The sequence below is a fragment of the Rutidosis leptorrhynchoides genome, chromosome 5 (genome assembly GCF_046630445.1).
Source record: "Rutidosis leptorrhynchoides isolate AG116_Rl617_1_P2 chromosome 5, CSIRO_AGI_Rlap_v1, whole genome shotgun sequence".
NCBI classification, from domain to species: Eukaryota; Viridiplantae; Streptophyta; class Magnoliopsida; order Asterales; family Asteraceae; genus Rutidosis; species Rutidosis leptorrhynchoides.
Genome location: NC_092337.1, coordinates 399925896 through 399932878, shown reverse-complemented (window position 1 = coordinate 399932878; position 6983 = coordinate 399925896). Strand labels below are relative to the sequence as shown.

Sequence of the window (6983 nt, the reverse complement as noted above, 5' to 3'; positions counted from 1 at the left end):
CCGGGTTTGGGGTTTCATAGTGAATAAAACTCTCAATTCGTAGAATTGGGGAGTGGATTAAGGTGGATTAGTTAACATCCACCCGAACCACTATAAATCCTTGTGTTTGTGCACTTACATTCTTTACATACTTGCATTAACAAACACAAACGCTTGCACGCTTAAAACTTATGTTTTGTTTGTTAAATATTTTGAAAAAGTTTTAAGAAACCACTAAGTAACTATTCACCCCCCTCTAGTTACTTACAATTGGTATCAGAGCGGTTGCTCGAATCTTTGCTATAAAAATGTTTTTGCTTGAGTCAAAAACTCATTTTGTGCAAAAACCCGAGTCAAAGATCTTGGAACTAAACTCTACTTGTTTGGAGAACACAAAAGAGATCTTGAATGAGTTAGTCTTTAATCACGATGAAAATTTACATATGACAAGCAATTTCAAGACACTTGCGTGATGTGGAGTCAAGGATCGAACCCGAATGCTCAAACTTACATCCATTACTTTGAGGAAAAATACCACCATTCACATGGTGAGGTAAGTTTGCTTATTTCTAGTCTATTTAATATTTGTGTACTCTATATGTTGTGATAAGTAACAAAACTATGATTAAAAAGAAAAGCTTGAACAAAGAAACATTTTTTTTAAACTAAGTTAATTTTTGAAAAATAAAGTATGTAAAGAAAAATGTGGGGTTGGGTCAAAATCACAACTATAGTGTACATAATAGAAGTACGTTGAAACTTGCCATGAAACTTAGGTCTATGCAATGTATGTGATAATTGAAATTGCTTGTGCCTTGAATCCTTGCATGAAAAAAATGACATGAGTTATTGCTTAATGTGTGCTTGATAAATTGATCTTACATGATAAAATACATATGTTGTCACACATCTTAGAGCCTTAAAGTGATAGATATAATATTTAAGATTAGACATTAAGCATCTAAATAAGTGTTCTCGAACAAAAAGTTACTTAGGGATAATTATAACTTGAAACCAAAAATCATTAGCTTGTGACTATTTTTGAAAAAGAAAAAGAATTACCTTTCTTCGAAAATGATAAAAAGTGGTGATATAGTAAAAGTTATTTTTAAAGATACCAAATGAAAACACCCCGAGTAAATCTATCACAAGTTTTTGAAAAACACACTTTATAAAACTCAACATAGTGCCAAACTTGTAGGCGGTCGAACCTACGGTCGACCGTGAGATCAACCGCATAGGCTCTGATCAAAATGTGCTTTTGCAATTTTAAGATCGGTCACGGTTTGATACTTTTAGATGTTGATTCCTTGTAAATTAGTTATAACATTAGTTTTACATTGTTTATTGGAAAGATCTAAACATTTGCTAAATCTAAAGCTATTTATTGTCATCAAATGACACTTGTTTATATAAGTGATAGTGATTCTCAAACAACTATAAGTGTACACGATAAATTATTCTCACTCAAGACATGAACTTGGTTTATCAAATCTTATAATATAAACATGCCTAAAAGGATAAACTCTAGTGTTTGAGAAAGGTACTAAAATGAATTAGGGCATGAGTATTTATGGTAACAACCCCGGACCCAACAAACATTGGGTACCACATTTTGTGTTTCTAACAAGTTGTAGGTTTGTTAACAAGTGTGGTGGAAGACGATGTAATCACAATTACTCAAAACACATGTCCATGATAAATATGTCACCTCAAGCACAAAGAACATGATGACGTGATGAACATATTTGAAGTACCATTATCGGTAGAGGTAACATTTCTTGCAAGTAAATGTGCTACTTGAGTTCTAGCTTGCTATGTGCATATATCTTAACATGCTAGTTAGGTCACAACTTATTTGAAAGTAGAAACATGTTATGCATACAATTAGGTAGAATGTCTTATATGCTTTCAAGTGAAATTAGTGAAAAGATAAGAACATGTCAATATGTGCGTTGCATCAATACAATTTTTTTTTAATTTGATGGCATATAAGACTAGATCACACAACCATGAAACTAATCATTAGAGATCTACCTAAAATTAATATATGATGATCACTAAGTGAGCTAAAGTGTTAAAAAGATCATTCTCATTAGTTTGCTTCAACAAAGTAAATATTTGGTAAACAATGATAAGCAAATATAATCATGTTAAACAAACCTTAGGAGACATCAATAGGAGTCAAATTAGATTTTAAGTGTGTAGTATAAATTCTCCGTTTTCTAGGTATAGTATAGATTTCCAAAGTTCAACTTTGTAGTCTTACTAAATGGGTTGTATATGATTTCTATCATCTATACTTAATTAGGTACATTTTTGATGACAGAACTCATACTAGGCTAACACTTAAAAGATATTATTCGTGTATAAATTACTAGAGTAGTAGTCATTGATAAAAATTGTTAGCTAAACTCATAAGCGTTTGTTGAGTTGTTGAAGTATTTAAAACACACTTAGACATATTAGGATGAATAAGGTTAGAAAACTTTAAGAATGATTCGTGCTCTTAATTTCTAAACTAGGATTAGGTTTGTGTCAAACGAACACCTAGAACAAACGAGTTAAATGAAAAGTTTCTCCAACCTTTTATACGTCAAAGATTTAGATAATCTTACCCCACACAAATATTTATTTAAACTATTTGTCTTGAGTCTTAAACTTACACTCAATGAGATTAATGAAAGAATGATGAGTGTTCTAAAAGCCTTACTCAACTCATGAATCAAAGTAACTCTAAGATAGCACTCTTATAAATCAACCTAATGAATACACTTAAAGTTTTGGTATGATAAGTGCTAAGATATTATACACACCTATGGAAATTAATGTTAGATTTTCACTCAAAGATGTAGGTGTGACTCCAAAGGTAGGTACGTCTCTAGGATACTCTTTAAAATCAAAACCTAACTAGTTCTAAATAGACGTCCGAGTAGCTTTAAGGATTAATCAAACATACATGAAAAGGTTATATCATTACATCTTGAAAATCTTGTTAGACTTAGGGCACACTTGGTTGATCATGTGTGTGAAATGGTAAAAGTTAGCAATACATTATTTGCTAAAAAGCATGAGAATAAAATGTTAATGACTTGGTTATTGATCCAATTATCCATTTTCCTTGTGAAAAGTTCTTTGAACTCATGGATGATAAGTTTGAAATATACTTGATAGAGAAACTTGAATGCTTTATGGTATGCTTTACACTCTAGGCTTAACTCTAGGTTTCCGCTCATTATACACTAGGTGTAAACTGCATAATCTTTATCTCTTATATGTGCCATATATGTGTTCATTGCTTGTATAAGTATGTGTGCAACATCTACATGCCATATTTGTATGCTTATGTGTTCGTATATGTGCAAATCTACTTGTCATACTCGCATGCTCATATGATCTTCATGCTTGACAACTTGAGTTATCTCTTTTGAACCAATGTTGGTTAAAATCACCTTGTTAGTTGTTATACTACACACTTTACGCTCATTAACTTGCTAATTGAATCTTGTTTGTGAGGGCATTGTGCTTAATATTTGCTACATCTAACATGCCATATATTTTTCATCATGCTTATGCGCTTACATGCTTATGATTTATTAACATGCTGAAAAATTATGCATGGATGTTTTTATACTCACGATCCAATATAACACTCCAAATTGTTAACTATGATACATCGAAACTTTTAGCTAGTTAACATTATACGTAGTCAAGTTAACATATCTCTACATGATGATAATTCTCTTAAATCATATTTGTTGAGTGCTAAATAATACTTTGATATTGGCTAGCTTACCATGAGTTATGTGATTGCTTGTTACGTTATATCATTTAGGTGCAATCTTGAGCTATATTTGAATAAATGACTAAATAAGTAGTGACTTAACATAAATCATGTTGATCGTAGTTTACAAGTTAAATACCTACTTGATCTAGTTATTTAGTTTATGTATTTTCTCATCAATATTCATACTATGGAACATGCGTATATTTGACTATCATGATTACTTACTTGTTATGCATGATTGCTACTCACTTGTAGTATGAATTTTAATTGAGCTTACTATGCATGACTGCTTGTTTTGATGTGACATGTGCTTACTATGATGAATATTATTCTTGAATCCTATGCATGCATATATTTCTAACAATACATGTAGAACGAACCGGACTTACTAAAAACTACACTACTCTACGATTAGGTACACTGCCTATAGTGTTGTAGCAAGGTTTAGGTATATCCCATTCTATATAAATAAAATAAAACTTGTGTAATTTCGACGTATTTCGTAGTAAACAATAATACTATTTCATACACCACCTCGCACACATCAAGTTTTTGGTGCCGCTGTCGGGGACTCGGCGAAACGCTATATTTTTAATTTATATTTGTAAAAATATAATTATAAAAAAAAGAAAAAAATATAAAACATTAAAAAGAAAAATATATATATATATTTTTAAGATTTTGTTTTTATAATTTTTTTTAAATATAAGTTTTATTTAAATTATTTTCTTTCTATAAATTAAAATCATTAAAAAAAGTAATCGGGCCGAGTACTGTAGCAGCCCAACACAAAGCCTGGTATCCGTTTCCATGCGATCGCATGGACAGAGCATTGAAAACTCATGCGGTCGCATGAGCTGCTCTGACAGAACTGAAACCTCGGACATTAATTACGGAGTAGGGTTTATTATTAATTAGGGTTTAAATTTAATAATAATTTGTATTAGTTATAATAAATTTAGTTTTAATTAAGATTTTATATTTATAGTTTAATACTTTTATAAAATAATAATATAAAAATAATATTTTTATAAAAATAAGTAATTTTATCAATTTTTTTTGTTTCTTTTTATAATTTATATTTTTATCGTTTATTTCGTAATATTTATCGTTCGCTATATAGTTTTAAGTTTAGTATTTTGCCGTAGTTATTTTTATATTTCTAGTTTTTAGACTTTGCCGTAAAATCCCTTAAGTACTTTTTCTTTAGATTAAGATTTAGGTGCTTTAGAATTCTGCGACGCCGTTTTAAGTTTTTAGATTTTAGTACCTTTTTAAGTAATTGCCGTTTTCGAAATAGAATTGCATTTAAGTTTTAATACCTTTAGGCGCAACTTTTTAAATTTAATTTTTAGACTTTTAAGTTTCGACGTTCTTCTTTCTTATTTTTATTTTTCGACGTTTTTCGACGCGCTTCTTTTTCTTTCTCATTTCTACGCTCTAGTTTTTAGGACATAGAATTTTCTTTATTTTCTTTAAATTTTGACGAAAAATTATTTTAAGCGATTAAATTGATAGACATTCAAATTTTCTGGTTCGTAGTAATAGTTGGATTTGTTAGTGGCGAGTTGTGGGCTTCCGGCTTAAAGGGTCCTGGCTACCTGCTGCATCTATTGGCTATTCGAAACGTGGGCAAAATCAGAAAATTCTATTAATTTGATAACTTATATAATTTTTATATTTATAACTAATAGGATATTCAGTGAATGCACCGAGCAAAACGTTCACCACCTTTCATACGTTCACCACCTGTAACTCGATCAAGACATCTAGCTAATATTATCGCCGTTGATTTTTCTTTAGAATCATCATCTAGTCGAACAAGTACTCCAATTCAAATTTTCGATAATCCATCTTTCGAACCCGATTTCACAATTGAGAACCCTGAGGATATTCAAGGATAATTCCAAGATCCTGAACTACTAATCATTCCTCCTGAACCACAAACCGTTAAATCAGAATCTTCTAGTGATTCGGATTCAACAAATTCAAATATGGAAGAAACAAAACCTCAAAGTATGGAAGACCGAATGAGAGCCACACGTACGGGCCAAGGTCACGCCATTATTAAACCAGATATTAATGCACCAGATTTTTAAATCAAAGGACAAATCCTACATATGGTCACTAATCAATGCCAATTCGGTGGTACAGCAAAAGAAGATCCAAAAGAACGTCTTCGAACTTTTAATAGGATTTGTAATCTATTTAAAATCCGAGAATTTGAGGATGAAACTATTTATCTTATGTTATTCCCATGGACTTTAAAAGAAGAAGCCAAAGATTGGTTAGAATCGTTACCTGAAGGAGCGATTGACACATGGGATGTTTTAGTTGAGAAATTTCTTAAAAGATTCTTTCCGGCATCTAAAGCCGTGAGACTTCAAGGAGAAATTGCCACATTCGCACAAAAGCTAAATGAAACGTTATATGAGGCATGGACAAGATTCGGAAAAATGTTGAGAGGATGTCCTCAACACGGTCTAGATACTTATCAAATAGTACAAATATTTTACAAAGGTGTCGACGTCACCACACGAAAAGATATCGACACAGCAGCTGGTGGTTCCATTATGAAGAAAACCGCAACTGAAGCTCACAAGATAATTGATAACACAGCCTCCCAATCTCATGAGTGGCATCAGGAAAAAGATATCTTTCATTCGTCTAAATCGGCTAGAGCCGATTCTAGCCATGACTTTGATTCTGTTTCCGCAAAAATAGATGCTTTCGAAACATGAATGGAAAAGATGAATAAAGATATTCATGCAATACGAATCAGTTGTGAGCAATGCGGTGGACCACACTTAACGAAAGATTGTCACATTGAACAAACGATGGAATAAAATGAGAATGTTTCCTACATGAACCAAAGGCCGGGAAATAATTATCAAAATAATTATCAACTGCCAAGGCCAAACTTCAATCGAAATCAAAACATTCTTTACAATCCAAATGGACCCAACAATAACTCGTACAACCAACAAGGTCCGAATAACTAACCAACTCAAAACAACACTTTCAATCAACAAAGACCTAGCTTGTATAAACCACCACAACAAACCGAAGAGAAAAAGTCAAATCTGGAAGAAATGGTACAAAAGCTAGTTGAATCTCAAATACAATTTATTGCAACTCAAACCCAAACGCATGAGAGGTTTGATCAGTCATTTAGAACTCAATAAGCTTCCATTTTGAATCTAGAAAAACACGTAGG

General features: G+C 31.7%; 1 non-coding gene across 1 annotated transcript; it reads right to left on the bottom strand.

The window, feature by feature from the left end:
• Positions 1-6144: 6144 nt before the first annotated feature.
• Positions 6145-6251, bottom strand: LOC139851130 (small nucleolar RNA R71). The gene has a single exon (XR_011760490.1). It is a non-coding gene; the product is annotated as a small nucleolar RNA R71 (small nucleolar RNA).
• Between the last annotated feature and the right edge of the window lie 732 nt (positions 6252-6983).